General features: G+C 42.6%; 2 non-coding genes across 2 annotated transcripts; both read left to right on the forward strand.

The window, feature by feature from the left end:
* Positions 1 to 517: 517 nt before the first annotated feature.
* LOC120281559 lies at positions 518 to 624 on the forward strand. Its single transcript, XR_005542696.1, has one exon. It is a non-coding gene; the product is annotated as a small nucleolar RNA R71 (small nucleolar RNA).
* A 14,549-nt stretch (positions 625 to 15,173) lies between these two features.
* On the forward strand, positions 15,174 to 15,280 carry LOC120281462. The gene has a single exon (XR_005542601.1). It is a non-coding gene; the product is annotated as a small nucleolar RNA R71 (small nucleolar RNA).
* The last annotated feature ends 11,141 nt before the right edge of the window (positions 15,281 to 26,421 follow it).

A 26,421-nucleotide genomic window follows, 5' to 3' on the forward strand; every position in this document is an offset into this window, starting at 1 on the left:
CCATGTTCAAGGTTTGTTGTTGGAAGTCTGGTGGTGCTGTGGCCTTTTGTTCCCCTTGGTTACTCCATGAGAAATTAGTGTGGTTCCTCCAACTCAGTTGTAGGTGTTGCTATAAGGATTGCCATGGTTTCTCATTGAATTACTCACAAAGTCAACTTACTCAATGGAGGATGTACCAGCAATGGCTATCGTGCAATCGGACAGGGCATATCCCCCTCTACATCCATCACAACTCGTTACAGCCGCTAATCTATGAGAAGTTAGAGTGTCTAACTTCTTACTCAATGTCTCCACTTGGGCCGCCAACGATGTAACCACATCAATCACATGGATGCCGGCTACTTTCTTCTTCTTCCTAGCATTCCATTGGTAGCTATTCATGGCCATTTCCTCTACCAACTATCGGGCTTCTTCAAGGGTCTTGTTCCCCATTATACCTCCTACGGTGACAACTATAAGTTGTCTTGTACTTGGATTCAACCCGTTATAAAAAGCCTGAATGATATCCCATTCAAGGAAACTATGCTGTGGACATCCTTGCAAGAGATCCTTGCATCTCTCCCATGTGTCAAACAAGAATTCAAGCTCCATCTGAATAAACAATGATATTTCATTATGAAGCTTCACTGACTTCTTGGAGGAAAGTACCTTGAAAGAAAAGCTTCAACTATTTCATTCCATGTCGTGATGGATGCTCGTGGTAAAGAATGTAGCACTGCTTTGGTCTTCATTTTAACGAGAATGGGAAAGCCCCCAATCTTATAGCATCATCCGTAACACCGTTAATCTTCAACATGTCACAAACTTCCAAGAAGTTTTCAATATGGTTGTTTGGATTCTTATCGGCTAAACCATTGAACTACTCTGACTGCTGTATCATTTGGATGAATGCTAGCTTTAGCTCAAAGTTCAGAGCTGTAATTAGGGGCTACACAATGCTAGATTATGTCCCCAATACTGATGGTATGGCGTAATCAAAAAGTGTTCTCTGTTGTTTATTCTCTTCTGCCATGTTGTCAGATCCTTCAACTTCCACTTTAGTTAGATTCAACGGTTCTTACATAGGTTCTTTACCCTTTCTTCTGAGTGTATGTTTAAATTCAAGATCATCTTTAGTTAATATCGATGGGTTCCATCCGGTCACAACCTGGTGCTGCACCAAAATAAAGAAAACAAATCAGAATGATGATAGAAAGAGAAGATCTGAAGTAGAATGAATAATAAATAACTAAAATAACAAAGTGCAAAGTATCTCTAAATGCCTGCTCTGTGGTTACGGCGCCAAAAACTTGACAACGCTCGTGTGTATTACCCGCAAGTGCACAGGTTTATCGAAGTAATAAATCCCAGGTAAGTGGGGTATCATATCCACAAGGAGTATGGAATAAAAATACTAAGATTGCTACTTAACCAAATGAAGATGAACAATGATTATGTTGATGAAATGTAATATAAATAGAAATAAAAAAAAACAAGAACGAGAGGCAGAAATAAGTGAGAGAAAAGGCAATCAATAGAAGTGGGATACTTGGACAATGCTCCCCTAGAACTAATGTTCCAAGTGCAAGACCAACAATTATGTCTCCTAATTGATTCTTAATAAGTCATGTACATCTTTAAATACACGGTTCCAAAGCTAAGTCAACCGTGATTAAGTCTATAGTATGCCACGGTGGATAAAGAAAATAGTCTCAACACCTCTGACAACGCCCCTTGCGTGTGAGCTGCAAGTGCATGTGTTTGTTGAGTATTAAATCCCAGGTAAGTGGGGTATCGTATCCATAGGGAGTAGGGAGTAAAGATACTTAAATTGCTACTTGACCACGTAAAAGTGAACAATGATAGTGTTGATAAAATGTAATAAAAACAAAGATAAAATGAACAAGAATAAAAGGAAAGAATAAGTGAGAGGTAAGGCAATCGATAGAAGTGGAGTACTTGGGCAATGCTCCCCCTAGGATTAATGTTTAAAGTGCAAGACCAACTATTATACTTCCTAATCAATGCTGAATGAGTCGTGGAAATCCTTCAGCACACGTTCCCAAATCTAAGGTCAACTGTGACTAACTCTACACTATATCCCGGCAGAGAAATCGCTTAGTCTTAACACCTCACACAGTGTGAAGTTCCATGGAGTTCCAGGGAATCCAAGTGATATACCCTCTTCCTATGTATAGACCTAACCTTTTGGTCCAGGCGAAAGGCCCCTAGTCACATCTAAGCCCCATACACTAGAGTCCGTTCAATGCTTCACTCTGTTACTTGCACAAATAACTAAGCCCCAACGAATTTCATCCTCAAGAACCTCACTCTATTGTGACCACCAAGAACTCAAGGAAATGGAGGTAGGATAAATCACAACAGACGGGAAAGGCGATGCTCCGCTACCTCTCGACTCACCATCTCAACCCTATCAAATCAAGCAATGTCTAACCATCGTAGTGTGTCACTCATCTACAATGGTTACCAAGATGGACTCTCAACCCTAGTGTCACTCTAGGGGAGAAATCATTCCACAAGAACTCAAGATTGGAACTCAATTGAAACATCAATTAAGGAAAGCATAATAAAAGATTAATGAAACAATAACATCCTAGGGTTTACGAAATCCAAGTACCCAATAGGGGGTTTAGCTCTCCATGGAGTACAATACAATCAATAAAGAAATTGAAAGTAAAAACAAGTGTTCCATAAGAAAACCCACTCGGTAATCATGTTGATGGTCTTGTGGAGTAGGCAAGCCTTCTCAAAAGATCCCCTTGTCCAGCCTAGGGGACACACCCGCCGGATCTATGCCAACGAAAGCTCCCCCAATAACCTTCTTCCAAGCGAATTGCGGTGTCAAATCCCTCAAACCACTCCAAAGACTTGGCAAAAGCCTCTCCAAACACTAATCAACGGCTTCCCAAATGATGGAGAAAAGTGGAATAGAAGAGGAGAAAAACATCCCTAAAATAGGGTTGAATTGCAGCTTAAATAGGGATAGAATCAGGAATCCACATGCCCCTGTGGATTCTTACCATGGGCGTGGAGAATTTTCACACGCCCGTGTGGATTCTCTAGAAATATGTTTTCTGGCCAGTTGTGAATAGGAACTGCTACATTATTTTGCTACATTGATATACTACGATACTCTACAACAGTACTTTGCCAAAATACTGCCAATTCCACACTTTTCATCGAGGCAACATAAACGAGCATACATTTATGCCGTAGATCGCAACTTTTCTTCAATCAAAGGCTTCGTTCGTGCAGATCTTACTATCAATGCACAAGTTGGGATACGTGAATGTGACTGCATTCTTGCCCTTTTGACTCATTGTAATAGCTTGAGTACACGGAAGTTGGCACACATTCATGCATCATAAGACCCCACTTGTGTCTTCGTGTTTGTTTCTTCCAAGATTCCACCAATTAGTGTGCTCACGATCTACTTTTGGCTTCTTTTCTCAATACATAGCTTCACAACCCTATATGAATAAAAGTAACACAAATGTACAAGTATTAGCGCTAAAACCTGATAAAAGTAATGCTCATCATAAGGAAAGAACACTTCGCATTCTTATCACACAAGCCCTTATCAAATTCCCCCACACTTAAGCTTTTGCTTGTCCTTAAGCAAAGAAATACACATTCAAACATAGAAGAAAGAAATATTGAAAGTTCTTAGCCTTATTTCAAAAAAACATGCAAGGAGAGCATTCTACAAGTTAGGGAAATTTCAACACTAAATATGAAAAAATCAATGCTCTAGCCAAAAACTTGAATCAAAAAGGACAATAAACCCGAAACTGTGTAAGTGTGTGTAAATTCACTCAATTGAATCCAAAGTATACTCCTCAAAGTCCTAATTATAAGGGACTTATTTATCTACAAAACATAACAAAATAAAAAGATGGTAGTAGCTTCACACATCCTCTAAGGTAGCCCTTTCCCAAGCGGCCGCTAAGGTGGCTTTAACACTTTCGAGGTGGTAGCTATTTCTACTGGAGTGGCAACTTTCACTCATCATATGAGATAGGTATTTCTCTTATTAGGGCATAACTAGTATCCGATATATGAGAGTAGCTACATACAACATAGGTGGTAGCTCCTTCTACCCCTAATGCACAAACAACAAATATTTTTCTCTTTTCCATTTTTTTTAGTAGAATTAATAAAAGAAGTAATACTAACTAGTCTCTTTAATATTAAACTTGAGTTTTCAAAATAGTTTAAAGAGCGAGTAGTGCAACAACTGTCATTCGCCCAAAAATTCCTAGAAATTCAAGTAAAACACTAGAGCTTGAGAACATTCAATGTTAAAAATTCTCATAAACTCAAGAATACAATCATTCCAACTAAGGTGAACTGCCATTGGCTATGTGAGCATGTATGCCAATCAAAACTTATATAAAAGACGTGTGTAATGTGGACTCCCCCCCCCCCACACTTAAGTTGTACATTGTCCCAAATGTACACATGCAAGGTCACTAATAATGTATATTAATCAAGAATATATGTGGGAGAACTAATCGAAACAATACTTCCCTTACTCCTAGTGTTGCATTTGATTGAGCTAAATCATTGGGAGTGATGTTCTGATGGGTTGTGAAGCACACACGGCCAAGTGCCAAAACACCTTGGTCGTGTCTATAACTAGTTCTCTATTCCCATACTGACAAGACCATCTGCATGAATACATAAGGAAGTTCAGTGAACCTCAATAAAAAAAACAACTCGAGTATATAAAAGATAGAGTGATGAATACAACTCAAGACAACAAAACAAAAATAAAAGACATACTCAGAAGGAAAATCTTTTCTGAGTAGTGCAAGTCTAATAACAATACAAAATAAGATAACAAGAAAGAAATAAAGAACGATGCATCAAGCATCGGTGTCATGCTCTGGCTCTACTGCTACTAGATAATCAAAAGGTGCTGGTAGATCATGTGATGGTGAGGCTCGAGGGGTCGTAGGGGTCTGAGTTCTCAGAACAAATGATGGGGCAACGTCTCGCTCATGAATCAACTGTAATGTATCAAAATGTGGCATAAACTTTATATACTGCGCGGCCTGTGTAGCCTGAACCTCAATGATCTCTGTCTGTAGCACTCCCACCGCACTCTCGAGTCTCTTAAAATGATCATAGGCTCGAGATGGTGAAAACATGCGTACTTGGGTGGCTCCTCTGCCATAGGAGGTACCTAGGTCTTACCGGTGTCGGCTGAGGCTCGGGAGCAGGCTGAGAACTCTCGATAATATCATCATCTCCCTCTACTACCTCTAGGGTAGGTGTAATCAGAGCATACACTCCGGACTGGACTCTACGAACCATCCCCATCAGCCTCAACATCTCTATGCCCACAGAGAAGATATACTCGCCTTCTCAGCCCCTCAAATTGCGTCCAGAAGACCCATGCCTATGACTAGTCTCGTCATATATGGGCCTGAGAAAATGACTCCTACTCTGACATACTGGCCCTGGTGGTGCATGTACTCAGCCCAAATGTGCCCCAAATGAATCGGCTCTCCTTGCACCATGGAGTACAAGTATAGTAACTCCTGTCTACTCAGTATCCCTGTGCTATCACCACGCCCGTTCACTGATCAGCTAAGAATGGCGTGGATGTATCTGTATGCTGGTAGAGCATGGCACGTTGCCTTGGACACTCCTGGCTCATACTACCCCTCCTTCAAAGTATTCTATATGCCCTGGATAATTAGTGGGTAATCTATGATACTCCTCTATATCCATATAAACCTCATCATACAAGCCCATATAGATGAAGAACTGCGCAACACTCATGATGTGATGATAGCCGAGTGCTATGAACTGTTTAACATCGACACTATCAAAGCTTGACTAAGATCGGTCAAACTCAAAGGATGAAAGCACCTCCATAGTGAGCTGACGAATAACTGGCTCTCAGATAAACAATAGACACCTCCAGCTACCCACAAACAACATCTTTTCGACCTTATCTACCATGTCATCCGTTGACTGAACTTCCCCGAGAATGCTCATGTCTAGGAATCGGGTTTGACTGAACCTGAGCTTAGACAACGCCAAATCGAGCCTGATGCTCGGGAATAGCAAACTCCATGTGATCTGACTCAGGGGAATGCTCACGTGGACGCTTGTCAGCTTGCTTCTTCGACCGGGGAGCTATTCCTACAAGGTTTGAGAAGAAATTTGATCAGGAATACTCACAGGTTAATGTTGCAGAAATCCACACGGTCGTGTGGAATTTCCACATGCTCGTGTGGATCCACAGGGCATGAAAAATGCACGGCCGCATGCTAAAAACTCATAAATACATCATCAAATCGCCTCTAACTTCTTTCTAAGCATGCATACCCCTTCTAATTGTAGAAATGAAGGAATATTTACTAGTTTTAATAATTAAATCAAAATGTTACGAAGAAGAGAAGGGAAAAGGGTTTACCGATGAGTTAGAGATGTAGAGCCTAAAATCAGGTGGTAAAATCAAGTAAAATCCTTCTAAAATAATGATGCAAGGTCGGGCGAGTGAGTGTTTTATTTTCTGAACAATTTGGAGTGTGAAAATAGAGAAACTCGAATAGATTTTAAAGAAAACCCGTGACTCTAGAGTTTCTATACATCCACACGGGAGTAAAATTACCCACGCCCGTGTGGCTTCACAGGAAAGCTTAACAGGGGTAGATGCATGCCCGTATGCGCTCTCGGGAAAACACTCAAGTCTTTGAAGTACGCAAGAATGGCTTCCCAGGTATGAAAGGAACATCTGCATTCTCATCGATATCCAACACTACAAAATCTATAGGAAATAAGTACTTGTCCACCTTGACAAGCACAACTTCAATGATGCCCCTCGGATGTCTCACCGTCTGGTCCGCCAATTGCAAAGTCATCCGAGTAGGCCTAGGCTTTCCCAAGCCTAACTTTTTAAAGAAAGAGTATGGCATAACATTGATACTGGCCCCTGAATCTACGAATGCCATCTCTTCACCCAAGTTTCCAATGTTGCACGGGATAATGAAGCTTCCTGTTTCTTTGTTCTTGTTCGGCATATTCTTTTGCAAAATTGCCGGACAAGAGGCATCTAAGATCCCTGATGCACTCTCTTCCAACTTCCTCTTGTAGATCAATATATCTTTCAATAACTTAGTATACAGAGGTATTTGAGACAATGCCTCCACAAAAGGAATATTGATGTACAATTGCTTGAATAGACCCAAGAACATTTTGTATTGCTCATCATTTTGGTCATTCTTTAATCTAGAAGGAAAAGGGATACTTGGCTTGTAAGGTGGGGTGCCACCTCCTTCTCCTCAGTTGCTTCCTTCTCAACTTATATGACCTCTGGTGCTTCAACAATGGTCTTCTCACATGGAAGCCTACATTCAACCTCATGACCACTTCTCAAAGTGATCACCTTCATATGCTTCCTTGTGGTCTCTCAGATAGAGACTTCATGATTTGCCCTCCTTGATTGTCTAGGTTGTGTAATGAAGCGGTGTGGTTGTGAAGTGTAGCCTCGACTGATTGGAACTGTGTATCCTATTATAGCACAAATCGGGTCAAGAATTTCTCTAAGTCGGTCATCCGGGTCTCCAAACCTGAAACTCTATTTTCCAAGTTCGGGTGTTGTTGTTGTTGTAGGAAACCTGGTTGTGCTATGGCCTTTTGCTGCCCTTGGTTAATCCATGAGAAATTTAGGTGATTCTTCCACCGCTGGTTGTAGGTGTTGCTATAAGAATTGCCTTGGTTTCTGATGAGTGTTCCGCAAGTGCACGGAGTCGTCAAGTAATACCTCTCGTGCGAGCACGAGAGGGTCGTATTCCCTGGGCCCAAGGATCTACCCTTACTTCCTCTTCGCTTAATGTCTAGCTGACAGATTCGAAAGGTTTCTCTAATCTATTAATTTGAATAAGATAACTACAAGTGGAGACTAAAATACGGAGAGGGGTATAAAATCAGGGGAAAGGAACGGTCACGGATGCGGATTCCCTAGGGGCTACTAAAGTGCACAGGATGCTAAGAATGTCATGCAATTGAAGGTTTGGACCTAGAGATTTCCTAGATTAGGTCAACCCGATGGTCACGGCCATTGACCCCTAATCCGGTATAAGTATTGACACAGAATTTCTTCCGATCAAATCCTCATACGATTGCATTAACAAGTGGGGAAATCCCTAATTAGAGCCGGAACACAACTCGGTCTAGCCCTAATGGTGGAGGGGTACAGAATACCCGATGGTCACGGCGTATTCGTACATGAATCCCTTCCAAACTTGGTGTGTCTAGTACAAGGGCGATGGTCACGCTACCAAGTACAACCTAACAGTTGGTTTACAGAGTTCTCATGTAAGCAACACATCAAATGCACCAAGAATGAATCTCAAAACACAACAATTGCAATAAACAAACTTAAATCATCCAAATACACAAGTTCACCCCAAGGTTCACCGGCATCCGGTGACCTTGCGGTCTACTCGTCCATACAAACAAATCCAAGCAACAAATCCATGCAAACAACTACAAAAGGCATAATAAAAACTCCCTCAAACAATGGAAGAAGGAAGACAAGCCAAGCTAGGTGGAAAGGCTTCCACGGACGCCGCAATGGGGGCGGCTTCCCTCGTCGTCTACAAACTCCCAAAGAAGAGATCGATGAAGATCTAGCCAAATCCGAGCTTCTCCCTTAGATTTCCCTTCTCCAAAACATGTAATCTTGCCTCTCAAAGATTGGTGAAAATCGGCTTGAAGAACCCTCCAAAAACTCCTCCCCTTGCCCTAGAAGAAATCGGGTTTCTTATATACCCCGTCGAGTCCATGCGGGCTCCATGCGGGCGCATGGAGCCCGTGAAGCTCACGACCAAATGCCCAAAAAAACACTGCGGTGCTACGATTGCTCAGCTACAATGCCTTGTCCACCTCAATTCCTTGTTGTGATATCTTATGACCCAGCACAATGCCTTCCTTGACCATGAAATGACACTTTTCCCAGTGAGAACCAAGTTAGTTTCCTCACATCCGGCTAGGGACCCGCTCTAGATTTTTTTGAGGCATTGGTCGAAAGAATTACCAAAAAAACCGAGAAATCATCCATGAAGACCTCCATGATATCTTCCACCAAATCGTCAAATATAGCTATCATGCATCATTTGGAAAGTGGGTCGGTGCGTTGCATAATCCAAAAGGGCATACTGGCGATAAGCGAAAGTACCATAAGGGCATGTAAAAGTTGTCTTCTCCTCGGTCTTCGGGGCAATGGGAATTTGAAAATATCCGGAGAGCCATCCAAGAAACAGTAATATGAGTGCCCTGCTAGTCGTTCGAGCATTTGGTCGAGCATCATTGAGTTTTCTGTAGTCGATGCATACGCGCCAACCTGTGACTATTCTAGTGGGGACTAATTCATTCTTTTCATTAGTGACAACTGTCATTCCCCCTTTCTTTGGCACTACCTGTACAGGGCTTACCCACTCACTGTCAGAGATAGGGTAAATGATGCCTGCATCAAGAAGTTTGATCACCTCACTGCGCACTACTTCTTTCATATTAGGATTAAGCCTTCTCTGGGGTATAGCCGTTGGCCTATGAGTATCATCCATAAGAATCTTATGTGTACAGAAAGAAGGGCTAATTCCCTTAATGTCTGAGATCTTCCACGCAATTGCTTTTTTATACTTCTTTAGTACACTCAGAAGATCGGATTTTTGTTTAGGGGTCAGGTCGGAGGCGATGATAATTGGAAGCTTTGACCCTTCGGCGAGAAATGCATACTCCAGGTGTTTGGGTAGCGGCTTCAGTTCTAGTTCCGGCGGTTCCTCGATTGATGATTTTAGTCTCTCAAACTTCCCAAGATCAATATCCTCGAATCCTCTACTCTCGTCTTCCGTGGAGCTGCTACTATCCACGCACTCTTCCATAGCATGAATCTCACATTCGGATGATCCTGAGCTACTTCCCGATGAAAAATCAATTTCCTCATCAATTTGATGAACTGGTATGCCAAAGGCATCAGAATTGTTCCTCACTTTCTCATGAATAGGGATGGGGGAAAGATTAGGCGGAATAAGCTCAGCTACTGGCAACACACTATCGGATTCCAGATAATGCGTGAATAGGTCTTGCACATCATGCTCTCCCAGTGGTACAGCTCCGGTCACATTGTAACGTTCAGTCCGTCTCCAAATGTCAAAAATGTGTGAACTCATCATTCCTTCTAGTTCAAATTCCGTTAGAGATTCAAGTGGCAAATCCGAACATGGGATTTGCAAATAGGAGGCACCAGTCCAACCGCTTAGTTTGCATCCATTAATGATAGTAGATAATGAATAACTAGGAGGTATCGAGACAAAAGAGAAATATTTAAAGTGGAGAGTAATTTTTAAATGAATGGAGATATATGTACAAAAAAAGAAGCGGATGAACAAAAATAAAAAGAAAAAAATGGCTAAATCAATAAACTCTAAGTTTTCCGAGTATTCCTTGTGGGTCCCTGGCAACGGCGCCAAAAACTTGATGAGTGTTCCGCAAGTGCACGGAGTCGTCAAGTAATACCTCTCGTGCGAGCACGAGAGGGTCGTATTCCCTGGGCCCAAGGATCTACCCCTTACTTCCTCTTCGCTAATGTCTAGCCGACGATTCGAAAGGTTTCTCTAATCTATTAATTTGAATAAGATAACTACAAGTGGAGACTAAAAATACGGAGAGGGGTATAAAATCGGGGAAAGGAACGGTCACGGATGCGGATTCCCTAGGGGCTACTAAAGTGCACAGGATGCTAAGAATGTCATGCAATTGAAGGTTTGGACCTAGAGATTTCCTAGATTAGGTCAACCCGATGGTCACGACCATTGACCCCTAATCCGGTATAAGTATTGACACGCAAATTTCTTCCGATCAAATCCTCATACGATTGCATTAACAAGTGGGGAAATCCCTAATTAGAGCCGGAACACAACTCGGTCTAGCCCTAATGGTGGAGAGTGCATGAATACCCGATGGTCACGGCGTATTCGTACATGAATCCCTTCCAAACTTGGTGTGTCTAGTACAAGGCGATGGTCACGCTACCAAGTACAACCCTAACAGCTTGGTTTTACTGAGTTCTCATGTAAGCAACACATCAAATGCACCAAGAATGAATCTCAAAAACACAACAATTGCAATAAACAAACTTAAATCATCCAAATACATAAGTTCACCCCAAGGTTCACCGGCATCCCGGTGACCTTGGGGTCTACTCATCCATACAAACAAATCCAAGCAACAAATCCATGCAAACAACTACAAAAGGCATAATAAAAAAACTCCCTCAAACAATGGAAGAAGGAAGACAAGCCAAGCTAGGTGGAAAGGCTTTCCACGGACGCCGCAATGGGGGCGGCTTCCCTCGTCGCTCTACAAACTCCCAAAGAAGAGATCGATGAAGATCTAGCCAAATCCGAGCTTCTCCCTTAGATTTCCCTTCTCCAAAAACATGTAATCTTGCCTCTCAAAGATTGGTGAAAATCGGCTTGAAGAACCCTCCAAAAACTCCTCCCCTTGCCCTAGAAGAAATCAGTTTCTTATATACCCCGTCAGTCCATGCGGGCTCCATGCGGGCGCATGGAGCCCGTGAAGCTCACAGCCAAATGCCCAAAAACCTGCCGGTGCTACAGTGCTCAGCTACAATGCCTTGTCCACCTCAATTCCTTGTTGTGATATCTTATGACCCAGCACAATGCCTTCCTTGACCATGAAATGACACTTTTCCCAGCTGAGAACCAAGTTAGTTTCCTCACATCTGGCTAGGACCCGCTCTAGATTTTTGAGGCATTGGTCGAAAGAATTACCAAAAACCGAGAAATCATCCATGAAGACCTCCATGATATCTTCCACCAAATCGTCAAATATAGCTATCATGCATCGCTGGAAAGTGGCTGGTGCGTTGCATAATCCAAAGGGCATACGGCGATAAGCGAAAGTACCATAAGGGCATGTAAAAGTTGTCTTCTCCTGGTCTTCTGGGGCAATGGGAATTTGAAAATATCCGGAGAGGCCATCCAAGAAACAGTAATATGAGTGCCCTGCTAGTCGTTCGAGCATTTGGTCGAGCATCATTGAGTTTTCTGTAGTCGATGCATACGCGCCAACCTGTGACTATTCTAGTGGGGACTAATTCATTCTTTTCATTAGTGACAACTGTCATTCCCCCTTTCTTTGGCACTACCTGTACATGGCTTACCCACTCACTGTCAGAGATAGGGTAAATGATGCCTGCATCAAGAAGTTTGATCACCTCACTCGCGACTACTTCTTTCATATTAGGATTAAGCCTTCTTCGGGGTATAGCCGTTGGCCTATGAGTATCATCCATAAGAATCTTATGTGTACGTGAAAGAAGGGCTAATTCCCTTAATGTCCGAGATCTTCCACGCAATTGCTTTTTTATACTTCTTTAGTACACTCAGAAGATCGGATTTTTGTTTAGGGGTCAGGTCGGAGGCGATGATAATTGGAAGCTTTGACCCTTCGGCGAGAAATGCATACTCCAGGTGTTTGGGTAGCGGCTTCGAGTTCTAGTTCCAGCGGTTCCTCGATTGATGATTTTTAGTCTCCCAAACTTCCCAAGATCAATATCCTCGAATCCTCTACTCTCGTCTTCCGTGGAGTCGCTACTATCCACGCACTCTTCCATAGCATGAATCTCACATTCGGATGATCCTGAGCTACTTCCCGATGAAAAATCAATTTCCTCATCAATTTGATGAACTGGTATGCCAAAGGCATCAGAATTGTTCCTCACTTTCTCATGAATAGGGATGGGGGAAAGATTAGGTGGAATAAGCTCGAGCTCACCGGCAACACACTATCGGATTCCGGATAATGCGTGAATAGGTCTTGCACATCATGCTCTCCCCGATGAGTACGACTCCGGTCACATTGTAACGTTCGATCCGTCTCCAAATGTCAAAAAAATGTGTGAACTCATCATTCCTTCTAGTTCAAATTCCGTTAGAGATTCAAGTGGCAAATCCGAACATGGGATTTGCAAATAGGAGGCACCAGTCCAACCGCTAGCTGCATCCATTAATGATAGTAGATAATGAATAACTAGGAGGTATCAGACAAAGAGAAATATTTAAAGTGGAGAGTAATTTTAAATGAATGGAGATATATGTACAAAAAGAAGCAGATGAACAAAAATAAAAAGAAAAATGGCTAAATCAATAAACTCTAAGTTTTTCCGAGTATTCCTTGTGGGTCCCAGCAACGGCGCCAAAAAAACTTGATGAGTGTTCCGCAAGTGCACGGAGTCGTCAGTAATACCTCTCGTGCGAGCACGAGAGGGTCGTATTCCCCCGGGCCCAAGGATCTACCCCTTACTTCCTCTTCGCTAATGTCTCAGCCGACTGATTCGAAAGGTTTCTCTAATCTATTAATTTGAATAAGATAACTACAAGTGGAGACTAAAAATACGGAGAGGGGTATAAAAATCGGGGAAAGGAACGGTCACGGATGCGGATTCCCTAGGGGCTACTAAAGTGCACAGGATGCTAAGAATGTCATGCAATTGAAGGTTTGGACCTAGAGATTTCCCTAGATTAGGTCAACCCGATGGTCACGGCCATTGACCCCTAATCCGGTATAAGTATTGACACGAATTTCTTCCGATCAAATCCTCATACGATTGCATTAACAAGTGGGGAAATCCCTAATTAGAGCCGGAACACAACCTCGGTCTAGCCCCTAATGGTGGAGGGGTACAGAATCACCCGATGGTCACGGCGTATTCGTACATGAATCCCTTCCAAACTTGGTGTGTCTAGTACAAGGGCGATGGTCACGCTACCAAGTACAACCCTAACAGCTTGGTTTACGGAGTTCTCATGTAAGCAACACATCAAATGCACCAAGAATGAATCTCAAAAACACAACAATTGCAATAAACAAACTTAAATCATCCAAATACAAGTTCACCCCCAAGGTTCACCGGCATCCGGTGACCTTGGGGTCTACTCAGTCCATACAAACAAATCCAAGCAACAAATCCATGCAAACAACTACAAAAGGCATAATAAAAACTCCCTCAAACAATGGAAGAAGGAAGACAAGCCAAGCTAGGTGGAAAGGCTTTCCACGGACGCCGCAATGGGGGCGGCTTCCCTCGTCGCTCTACAAACTCCCAAAGAAGAGATCGATGAAGATCTAGCCAAACCGAGCTTCTCCCTTAGATTTCCCTTCTCCAAAAACATGTAATCTTGCCTCTCAAAGATTGGTGAAAAATCGGCTTGAAGAACCCTCCAAAAAAACTCCTCCCCTTGCCCTAGAAGAAATCAGCTCTTATATACCCCGTCAGTCCATGCGGGCTCCATGCGGGCGCATGGAGCCCGTGAAGCTCATGCACCAAATGCCCAAAAACCCCGCCGGGTGCTACAGTTGCTCACCACGATTTTTCGCTACAGTAATTTTTTTCTACGATGTTTTTTTGCTACAGATCGAGACTTGAGAATTCCCTGAAGAACCTCACGGGCATCCATGCGGGCGCATGGAGCCCGTGAAACTCCCAGCCAAATGGCCGCAGCAAGAACAACGGCCTGCTATAGTGTTGCTACAGTGCTGCTACAGTACCGGGACCCCAAAAATGCCGTTTTTGATGTCGAATTCATCCGATTTGCAGTTTTGAGCATTGTTTGACTCATTTAAGACCTGCAACACCGAAATAACCAATTTAGACATAAAACGGGCATCAATTCGTTAACATGTTCACAATTAATACACGATTAATACATATAAAATACATACATTTAGGCGTTTATCAGTTTCGCATTGCATTACCCACAAAGTCAACTTGCTCAATGGATAAAGTACCACCAAGAACTATCGGGCAATCGAATGGGGCATATCCTCCCACACTTCCATCATAATTTGTTATGACCGCCAATCTAGGAGAAGTTAGAGTGTCTAACTTCTTACTCAATGCCTCCACTTCGGCCGCCAATGATGTAACCGCATCGATCTCATGAAGTCTAGCCACTTTCTTCCTTTCCCTTGCATTCCATTGGTAGCTATTCATGTCCATTTCTTCTACTAATTATCGGGCTCCATTGGGGGTCTTATTCCCTATTGTACCTCCTGCGGTGGCATCTTGAAGTTGTCTTGTACTTGGATTCCACCCATTGTAAAAGGTATGAATGATCATCCATTCGGGGAATCCATGCTGTGGGCACTTCCACAAAAGATCCTTGAATTGCTCCCACATCTCAAACAAGGACTCAAGCTCCATCTGAACAAATGATGATATCTCATTGCGAAGCTTTGCCGATTTCCCAAGAGGAAAATACTTTGCAAGAAAAGCTTTGACAATTTCATTCCATGTCGTGATGGATACTCGTGGTAAAGAATGTAACTACTGTTTAGCTCTTCTTTTTAGAGAGAATGGGAAAGCCCTTAATCTATTAGCATCATCAGTAACACCGTTGATCTTCAACATGTCACAAACTTCCAAGAAGTTCTCAATGTGATTGTTTGGATCCTCATCAGCCAAACCATTGAATTGTGTTGACTGTTGTATCATCTGGATGAATGCTGGCTTCAGCTTGAAGTTCGGAGCTGTAACAAGTTATCGCACAATGTTAGACTGTGTCCCAAGTACTAACGGTTTGGTGTAATCAGAGAGTGTTCTCTGTTGCTCATTATGTTCCGCCAAGTTGTGAGATCCTTCAACTTCTACTTCAGCTAGATTCGGCAATTCTTGCACAGGTTCTTTATCCCTTTTTGTGAGTGTATGTTCAAGTTCAGGATCATCTTGAATTAGTATCGAAGGATTTCCTCGGGTCATAACCTGGAGCTGCACCAAAAGAAAGAAAACAAAATTAGAACGATGATATGATAACAAGATATGAAAGAGAATGAATGAATAGCTAAGATATCAAAGTGCAAAGTATCTCTAAATGCCTACTCCCCGCCAAGTGCACCAAAAACTTGACAACTCCCCTTGCGTGTGACCTGCAAGTGCACGAGTTTGTTGAGTAATAAATCCTAGGTTAGTGGCGTATCATATCCATAGTTAGGAAGAGTAAAGATACTTAAATTTCTAGTGAACCACGTAAAAGTAAATAATGATAGTGTTGATAAAATTTAATGAAAACAAAGATGAAAAGAAACAAGAATGAAAGGCAAAAGTAAGTGAGAAGTAAGGCATTCGACAAAAGTGGGGTACTCGGGCAATACTCCCCCTAGGATTAATGTTTAAAGTGCACGACCAACTATTATACTTCCTAATGAGTGCTCAATGAGTCGTGGAAATCCTTAAGCACACGGTATCAAATCTAAGGTCAACCGTGACTAACCCTACACTATATCCCGGCGGAGAAATTGCTCAGTCTCAACACCTCACATTGTGTAAAGTTGTAAGGAGTTCTATGGAATCCAAGTGATAAACCCTATTTCTATGTATAGACTTAACCCTTTGGTCCAGGCGAAAGGCCCCTAGTCTTATCTAAGGCCAAGACACCAGAGTCCCTTCAACGCTTCACACTATTGCTCGCACAACTAAGCCCAGCGGAGTTTATTCTCTATAACTTCACTCTATTGTGACTGCCAAGAACTCAAGAAATGGAGATAGGATAAATCACACGGGGAAGGAACGCTACGCAACCTCTTGACTCACCATCTCAGTCCTCTCCAATCAAGCAATGTCTATGCCTCGTAGTGTGTCACTCATCTACAATGGTTACCAAGATGGACTCTCAACCCTAGTGTTACTCTCAACCCTGGTTATCAAGATTGGAACTCAATTGAAACATCAATTAAGGAAAGCATAATAAAAGATCAATGAAACAATAACATCCTAGGATTTACAAAATCCAAGTACCCACTAGGGAATTTAGCTCTCCATGGAGCACTATACAATCAACAATGAAATCAAAAGTAAAAATAAATGTTCCATAAAAAAAACCCCTCGATAGTCGTGTTGATAGTCTTGTTGAGTAGCCAAGTCTTCTCCAAAGGTCTCATTTTCCGGCCTAGGGCACACCTCACCGGATCTATGACGACTAAAACTCCCCTAGTAACATTCTTCCAAGCGAACCACAGTGTAGAATCCCTCAAACCACTACAAAGTCTTACCAAAAGCCTCTCCAAACTCTAACTGACGGCTTCCCAAACGATGAAGAAAAGTGCAAGAGAAGAGGGGAAAACAATCCATAAAATCTGGCTAAATTGCTGCTTAAATAGGGCTGGAATCGGGAATCCACAAACCCTGGGGATTTTTCGCACGGGCCTGTGGAATTTCCACACTGGCATTGGGAATTTCCAAACACCCATGTGGATTCTCTAGAAATCTGTTTTCTGTTCAGCTGTGAACATGAATCGCCACATACTTTATACAGTGATATGCTACAGTGATTGCTGCAATGTGTTGTACAAGTAATAGCACTGAAACCTGATAAAAGTAATGCTCATCATAAGGAAAGAACACTCTGCATTCTTATCATACAAGAACTGATCATAAGGAAAGAACACTTTGCTCTAGGGAATCCAGGTGATTAACCCTATTCCTATGTGTAGATCTAACCTTTTGGTCCAGGCAAAAGATCCCTAGTTACAATTAAGCCCAAGGTGCTAAAGTCACTTCAATGTTTCACTCTGTTGCTCATGCAATTAAGCCCAACCGGAGTTCATCCCTTAGTCCTTCACTCTACTTTAACCGCAAAGAACTCTTGGAACGTGGAGGTACGATAAATCACAACGGAATTGAAAAAGAACACTCTGCTACCTCTCGACTCACCCGCTCGACCCTCTCAAACCTTGCTTTGTCTAATTCTCATGGTGTGTCACTCATCGACAAAGGTTACCAAAATGGTCTCTCAATGCTAGTGTCACTCTAAGGGAGAAATCATTCAACAAGAATTCAAGATTATAACTCAATTAGAGACATCAATTAAGGAAAGCATAATAAAAGGTCAATGAAACAAAAACATCATAGGGTTTACAAAATCCAGGCACCCACTAGGAGGTTTAGCTCTCTATGGAGCAAGATACAATAAATAATGAAATTAAAAGTAAAAACAAGTAATCCACAAGAAAACTACCTCGGTATTCATGTCGATGGTCTTGTGGAGTAGCCTCTTCTTCTCCAAAGGTCCCCTTGTCCGGCCTAGGGCACATCTCGCCAGATTGATGCCGATGAAAGCTACCCCAATAACCTTCTTCCAAGAAAAACTCGGTGTCAAGTCCGTAGGACTACTCCAAAGACTTGCCAAAAGCCTCTCTAAACCCTAGCCCGTCGCCTCCCAAAAGATAGAGAAAAGTTGGAGAAAGGGATGAAAGATTGCGCCCAAAATCGGGCTGAACCACGGCTTATATACGGCTGGAATCAGGAAACCACACGCCCTTCTAGATTTTTCACATGGGCCTGTTGAATTTCCACACGGGTGTGGGGAATTTTCACACGCTCGTGTGGATTCTCTAGAAACCTGATTTTCGGGTGGCTGTGAACAGTAACTGCTACAATGTATTACTACAGTAACCTACTACAGTACTGACAAGGTCCCCTTGCTTATATCCCGCAAGTGCACGGGTTTGTTGAAGTAATAATCCCGGATGAGCGGGGTCGAATCCACAGCGAGTAGGGAGTAAAGACACTTAATTCGATTCTTAGCTATGTGGAGTATCAACAATGATAAGTGTGGTAATGATTCAATTCTCAGAAATTAAAAGTAATAAGAGAGCAAAAGTAAGGAGGAGGAAAGGCAATCGATAAAGATGGGGTACTCGGATGATGCTTCACCTAGGATAATCGTTTCAAGTGCAAGAACTCTCTATTATGCTTCCTAATCAATGCAATGGTGAGTCATGGAAATCCTTACATACACAGTCCCAAATCTAAGGTCAACTATGCCTAACTCTATACATGTCCCGGAGGAGAAATCGAACAATCTCAACACCTCGCACTCGCATAGAGGTGCAATGAGCTCTAGGGATTCCAAGTGATAAATCTCTTCCTAGATTTAGACCTAACCCTTTAGTCCAGGCGGAAGGTCTCTAGCCACAATTAAGCCCTAGATACTAAGATCACCTCAACGCTTCACTCCATTTCACGCGCAACTAGGCCCCAGCGGAGGTTCATCCCTTAGACCATTCACTCTATTATGGCCGCAAAGAACTCAAGGAACGGAGGTAGAATCTATCACATCGGAGGGGAAAGGGGACGCTCCTGTACCTCTCGACTCACCCTCTCAACCCTCTCCAACCTAGCTTTGTCTAACGCTCGCGGTGTGTCACTCACTCACAAGGTTACCAACAAGAACTCTCAACCCTAATGTCACTCTAGGGGAAATGTTCATACAATCAAGCATTCAAGGTTGGAACTCACAATAAACATCAATTTATTGAAAGCATAATAAAGAAGTTCAAAGAAACGAATACATCCTGGGGTTCACAATCACCCAAGTACCCACTAGGGGTTTAGCTCTCTATGGAGCTAAGTACAATCAAAGAAATTGAATGTAAAAGCAATGAATCCATAAAGAAACCCCCTCGATGGTCGTGTCAATGGTATTGTCGAAAGTCCTCTTCTCGTCGTGCAAGGATTCCTTCATCCGGTATAGGATACGCCTCGATTGAAGCTCCCCTACCAACCTTCTTCTTAATGGAATCACGATGTCGGAGCCGTAGAACCCCTCCAAAACCTTGGCCAATACCCCTCAAAACCCTAGCTGAAGCCCTCTCGCAAGTTGGGGAAAAGATGGAGAAAAGAATACCAAAATCACCGCTGAATCGGCTTTAAATAGGGCTAGAATCAGGCAACTCCACGGGTGTGGACGCTACATGCGCCCGTGCAGAATTTCCACATGGGTGTGGATAATTTCCACACGCCGGTGTGAATTCTCTGTTTCTCTGATTTCTCGGCCCTCTGTGAACAGTGCTGCTACAGTAATTGCTAAAGTAATGCTCAGCATAAAGAATGAACGCTTCGCATTCATATCGCACAAGCACTTATCAAACTCCCCCACACTTAAGCTTTTGCTTGTCCTCAAGCAAAAATTAAACATTCTGTGCATCAATGAAGAAAATATTGAAAGTGCTTTGCTTGAGGTTCACCAAAGTATACAAAGTTAGCATTCTACAAGTAAAGAAAATTTCAATACTAAATACGAAAAATCAATGCTCTAGCTAAAAACTTGAATCAAAAAGGACAACAAACCCAAATTTCGTGTAAGTGTGTGAACTCACTCAAAACAACCCAAGTTATACTCCTCAAAGTTCTAAGTACAAGGGACTTATTTATCTACAAAAGTGATAAAAATTTTAAAAGATGGTAGTAGTAGCTTCACACATCCTCTAACGTAGCCCTTTCCAAAGCGGCCGCTAAGGTGGCTTTCACACTTTCGAGGTGGTAGCTCTTTCTACCCGAGTGGTAGCTTTCACTCATCCTATGAGATAGCTCTTTCTCTCATTAGGGCATAACTAGTATCCGACATGTGAGAGTAGGTTCATACTTCTTAGGTGGTAGCTCTTTCCACCCAACAAATACAAATAAACAATAAAACTATTTTGTTCCTTCTTTTCATTTTTTTTTAAATTTAGCAAAAGAAGTACCTAACTAGTCCCTTTAACATCAAACATGAGTTTCCAATAGAGTTCAAAGAGTGAGTAGTGCACTAAGTGTAAATCTGGCAAAAATTCCTAAAAATTCAAGCAAGAACTAGAGCATGAAAACATTCAATGTTAACAATTCTCCTAGACTTAGGAATACAAACATTGCAACTAAGGTGAACCGCCATTGGCTATGTGAGCATATATCAATCAAGAATAATAGAAAAGATGTGTGCATTATGAAACTCCCCTCCACACTTAAGTTGTACATTGTCCTCAATGTACACATGCAAGCTCACTCAAAATATATCATTCAAAAATAGATGTGGGAGAAGCAATCAAAACAATACTCCCTGACTCCTAGTGTTGCGTTTTGATGAAGCCAAATCATTGGGAGTAGTGTTCCAACGGGTTGTGACGCTCACATGGCCAAGTGCCGAAGCACCTTGACCGTGCCCATGACTAAGTCTCAATTTCAAAGAAGACAAGACCATCTGCACGCATACACGAGGGGTTAAGTGAAGCTCAAGAAAAACAAAAATAACTCGAGTGTATAAAAGATGAAGCAATGAATACAACTCGATAATGCAAAATAACATAAACTCAGAAGGAAAATCCTTTATGAGTGAACAAGTCTAAGAACAAGAAAATAAGATAAAGTAAAATGCATGAAAGTAAAAGAAAGGTCAAGTGTCGGAGTCGCTCTCAGGCTCCGTTGCTACTGCTGCTGAAGTGGAAGCATATAGTGGGTCTTCCGGTGCTGGGGTCGAGTATGGAGGTGCTGGAGGCACTGGCGGGGCCTGAATCATCCTCGGCTGCAGGACAAATGATGAGGCAACGTCTCACTTTAGGATCTGCTGTAATATGTCGAAACGTGCCATGAACTCTGTGTACTGAGTGGCCTGTGTAGCCCTAATCTCGGAAACCTCGTCTCGGACCACTCTTATAGCATTCTCGAGCCTCTCAAAGCGATCATTGGCTTGAGAAGGTGAAAACATACGCATTGGGGGTGGTTCCTCGACCGCTGGAGGTGCCTCGGTCTCCATCGATGTTGGCTGAGGCTCGGGGGCGGGCTGAGATGCTCCGGCGTCATCACCTTCATCCTTAGCTATCTCTGGGGCTGGTAGGACTAACACAAAAACCCATGTCTGAACCTTGCGGACCATGCCCATCAACTGCATCGTCTCTAGACCCAGGGGAGCGGGTACACTCGTCTTCTCGGCCCCGTGAATCGAATCCAAGAGACCCATGCCTAGCACTAATCTGAAGGTGCGTGAATCGAACAAGTTGGATGAACCTCTACTAGGTGGTACCAAGCCTGATAATTCCACTTCTACCTTTAAGAAACTTTGCTTATCATGCTTTCAAGCTATGGGTAAGAGGGCCACCTTCATCTATGAATCCCTGTGAGGTAAGGCAAGGTACGTTAAGCTTAGTGACGTTAAACAAGCGCTTCTCGGGAGGCAATCCATGTGTCTACTATTTTCTTAATTGTTAGCATAGTGTTTGCATGAATAAAGTGTTGAGTGTTGGTGTCTTGATTTTTAGATGCTTTTGCTATGATTTTATTGTGGACACTTAAAGTTATCATGTTTTTCATGTGTTTGGCGAAGTTGGTTGGTCGTTTAAGCATGTTTCGTGTTTTTCTTTGGTGTATTTTGCATGCTAGCCGTAGGCTCTGACTGTATCTATGTGGTCAGGTGACAAGTTCACCTTGCTTATATCCCGCAAGTGCACGGGTTTGTCGAAGTAATAATCCCGGGTGAGCGGGGTCGATTCCACAGGGAGTAGGGAATGAAAATACTTAATTTGGTTCTTAGCTATGTGGAAGATCAATAATGATTGGTGTGAAATTAATTCAATTCTCAATAATAAAAGAAACAAGTGAGAGAGCAAGAATAAGGAGAAGGGTAAGGCAATCGATAAAGATGGGGTACTCAGATGATGCTTCAGCTAGGAGAATCGCTTCAAGTGCAAGAACTCTCTATTATGCTTCCTAATCAATGTAATGGTGAGTCGTGGAAATCCTTACATACATAGTCCCAAATCTAAGGTCAACTATGCCTAACTTTATTCATGTCACGGAGGAGAGATTAAGTAACCTCTCAACCTCGCACGCGAACAAAGTTGTAATGGGCTGTATGGATTCTAAGTGTTAAATCGCTTCCTAAATATAGACCTAACCCTTTGGTCGACGCGGAAGGTCCCTAGCCACAATTAAACCCTAGATACTAAGATCCCCTCAACGCTTCACTCCATTACACGCGCAACTAGGCCCTAGCGGAGGTTCATCCCTTAGACCATTCACTCAATTATGGCCGCAAAGAACTCAAGGAACGGAGGTAGAATCTATCACTTCGGAGGGGAAAGGGGACGCTCCTGTGCCTCTCGACTCATCCTCTCAACCCTCTTCAACCTAGCTTTGTCTAACGCTCGTGGTGTGTCACTCACTCACAAGATTACCAACAAGAACTCTCAACCCTAGTGTCACTCTAGGGGAAATGTTCATACAATCAAGCATTCAAGGTTGGAACTCACAATAAACATCAATTTATTGAAAGCATAATAAAGAAGTTCAATAAAACGAGTACATCCTAGGGTTCACAATCACCCAAGTACCCACTAGGGGTTTAGCTCTCCATGGAGCTAAGTACAATCAAAGAAATTGAATGTAAAAGCAATGAATCCATAAAGAAACCCCCTAGATGGTCGTGTCAATGGTATTGTGGAAAGTCCTCTACTCGTCGTCCAAGGATTCCTTCGTCTGGTATAGGATACGCCTCGATCGAAGCTCCCCTACCAACCTTCTTCCTAATGGAATCACGATGTCGGAGCCATAGAACCTCTCCAAAACCTTGGCTAATACCCCTCAAAACCCTAGCCTAAACCCTCTCACAAGTTGGGGAAAAGATGGAGAAAAGCATGCTGAAATCGGGGCTGAAATCGGCTTTAAATAGGGCTAGAATCGGGCGACTGCGCGGGCGTGTATGATGTCACACGCCCCTGTGGAATTTCCACAAGGGCGTGGATAATTTCCACACGCCCGTGTGGATTCTCTGTTTCTCTGATTTCTCGGATTTCTCGGCCGTGCTGCTACAGCACTTGCTACAGTATCGTGGTGTGTTAGCCTGCTACAGTACTCTGCCGGAAATACTCCCGAATTCCATACTTTCATTGGGGTAACGCAAACGGGCACACGTTTATGTTGTGAATCACTTGCTTCTTCAATGATGTACATGTTAGTGGATCTCTTGTTCTTATATGCATAAGTCGGAATGCTCGAGTGTGACTGCCTTTGTGCCCCTCCAAATGAATGTGCTCACTCAAATACGATTATGTTGGCACACACTCTAGCATCTCACACCTGACCTATGTCTTCGCGTTTGAACCTTGGCAAGATCTCCTCCAAAATAGGTGCATTATGATCCAGCTTGGCCTATTTCCTTCATACTCGGCCTCACAACCCTACCTGCATAAGAGTAACATAAAAACACACATATTACTGTAAAAACTTGAGGAAAGTAATGCTCAACATAAGGAATGAACGCTTCACATTCATATCGCACAAGCACTTATCATCAGGAATTTTCTGCAGAGCATATAGAGTTTTCTAAGGCACCCAGAGAAAACGCACGGGCTTGTGGAATTTTCACACGCTCGTGGGTCTCTACTGAGAGCTCATCCAGAAAACGCACAGTGGCATGGACTTGCCCTGTGAGCGACCTTGTGACTTTCGCACGCCCGTGGGTAATTTCCGCACGGGCATGCTTCTTTCTACAGAGACTTAGCAATTTTTACCGATAGTACACAGGGGCATGGGCTCACCCCTGTGGGCGAACCTGTAACAAACGCACAGGTGTGGGTAAGTTCTGCACGCACGTATGGATCTCTGCATCAGAGCTCTCTTCCATCCCGAGAAGACACAGGGATGTGCGTTCGCCCTTGTGAGTTGGACCTGTGAATACCCATGCCTGTGCAGAATTTTCTCACGGGCGTATGAAACACTTAGAGAATTTTCTCGATTGGACAGAAAAGCCACAAGGGCATGCGTCTGCCCTTGTGGGTCGGGCGCACGGGGGTGGGAATTTTCCGCATGCCCGTGTGGATGCGTTCAGAAGCATAGGGTGTCATACCGAGAAACCACAGGGGCGTGCGTCTAACCCTGTGGGTCTCTCCTGGGGAGTCACACGGGCGTGGGCAATTTCCACATGCTCATGTGGATGTACAGAACTCAAAAGGCTGCGTTTTCTCTTTATAAATTTATTTTCCCTTTACATCTTTTCACTCCCAAACATTCTGAGAACGCATCCTTGCACTCTCCCAACCTCTCACCGTCGTATTAGAGGGTTGTTGCTTGAGTTTTCGGCCGTTTTCTATTCTTCCATTCTCATTTCATTGGTAAGCTTCTCTTTCTCTTTCTTCTCAAAATCTTCATTTATTTTGCAGCACCAGCATCATCTTCACTACAATGGGGACAAATGCACCAGCAATTGATATCGACACTTCAGGCATCTTTACCTTCTTTGTTCTTATTTTTAGTATTTTATTTTTGCATTTTATTTTGAACATTTATATTCGGAAAGGATCTTCCTTCTGAGTTTATCTTTTATTTTTGTCTTGAATTGTATTTCATTGCTCTATTTTTTATATACTCGAGTTATTTTTGTTTATTGAGCTTTACTGAACCCCCTTGTATACGCTTGCAGATGGTTTTATCAGTATGGGAATTGAGAACTAGTCATGGACACAGTCAAGGTGTTTTACACTTGGCTTTGTGTTGTTCATAACCCATTGTAACTTCACTCCAAAGGATTTAGCTCCATCAAACGCACCACTAGGAGTCAGGGGAGTATTGTTTCAATTGCCCACTCTCACGTGTGTTTTAAATTGTATTACTTTTATTGTGCTTGCATGCGTACATTGAGGGCAATGTACATTTTAAGTGTGGGGGGAGTTTCATAGTGCACATATCTTTTATATTAGTATGATTGTTATACATGCTCACATAGCCAATTGCGGTTCACCTTAGTTGCAATGATTTTATTCTTGAGTTTAGGAGAGTTTTTAACATTGAATGTTCCCATGTTCTAGTTTTTACTTGAATTTCTAGGAATTTTCGCCCGATGAATATTTGTGCACCACTCTCTCAGTAAACTCTTTTGGAAACTCAAGTTCGATGTTTAAGGGACTAATTAGTTTTGTTTCTTGTTCCATTTTGCTAAAAAAAAAAAAGATTATTTAGTTGTGCATTGGGGGTGGAAAGAGCTACCACCTCTGAAGTATGACGCTACTCCCATAAGTCGGATACTAGTTATGCCCTAATGAGAGAAAGAGCTATCTCATGGGATGAGTGAAAGCTACCACCGCGGTAGAAAGAGCTACCATCTTGAAAATGTGAAAGCCACCTTAGCGGCCGCTTCTGAAAGGGCTACCTTAGAGGATGTGTGAAACTACTACCATCTTTTTGTTTTTTTTTTACGTTTTGTAGTTGAGCGGTATACTTTGGGTTTACTTGAATGAGTTTACACACACTTACATGATTTCGGGTTTGTTATCCTTTTTTATTCAAGTTTTTAGCTATCGCATTGATTTTTCGTATTTAATGTTGAAACTTCCTTTACTTGTAGAATGCTATCTTTGTATGCTTTGGTGAACCTAAAGCCAAGCACTTCCAATATTTCCTTCATCTATGCCTTAATGTTTTAATTTTTGCTTGAGGACAAGCAAATGCTTATGTGTGGGGGAGTTTGATAAGTGCTTGTGTGATAAGAATGTGAAGTGTTCTTTCCTTATGATGAGCATTACTTTTATTAGGTGTTAGCGCTAATATGTGTGCATTTATGTTACTTTCATGCATAT

The sequence above is a fragment of the Dioscorea cayenensis genome, chromosome 17, assembly GCF_009730915.1.
Source record: "Dioscorea cayenensis subsp. rotundata cultivar TDr96_F1 chromosome 17, TDr96_F1_v2_PseudoChromosome.rev07_lg8_w22 25.fasta, whole genome shotgun sequence".
Lineage (NCBI taxonomy): Eukaryota > Viridiplantae > Streptophyta > Magnoliopsida > Dioscoreales > Dioscoreaceae > Dioscorea > Dioscorea cayenensis.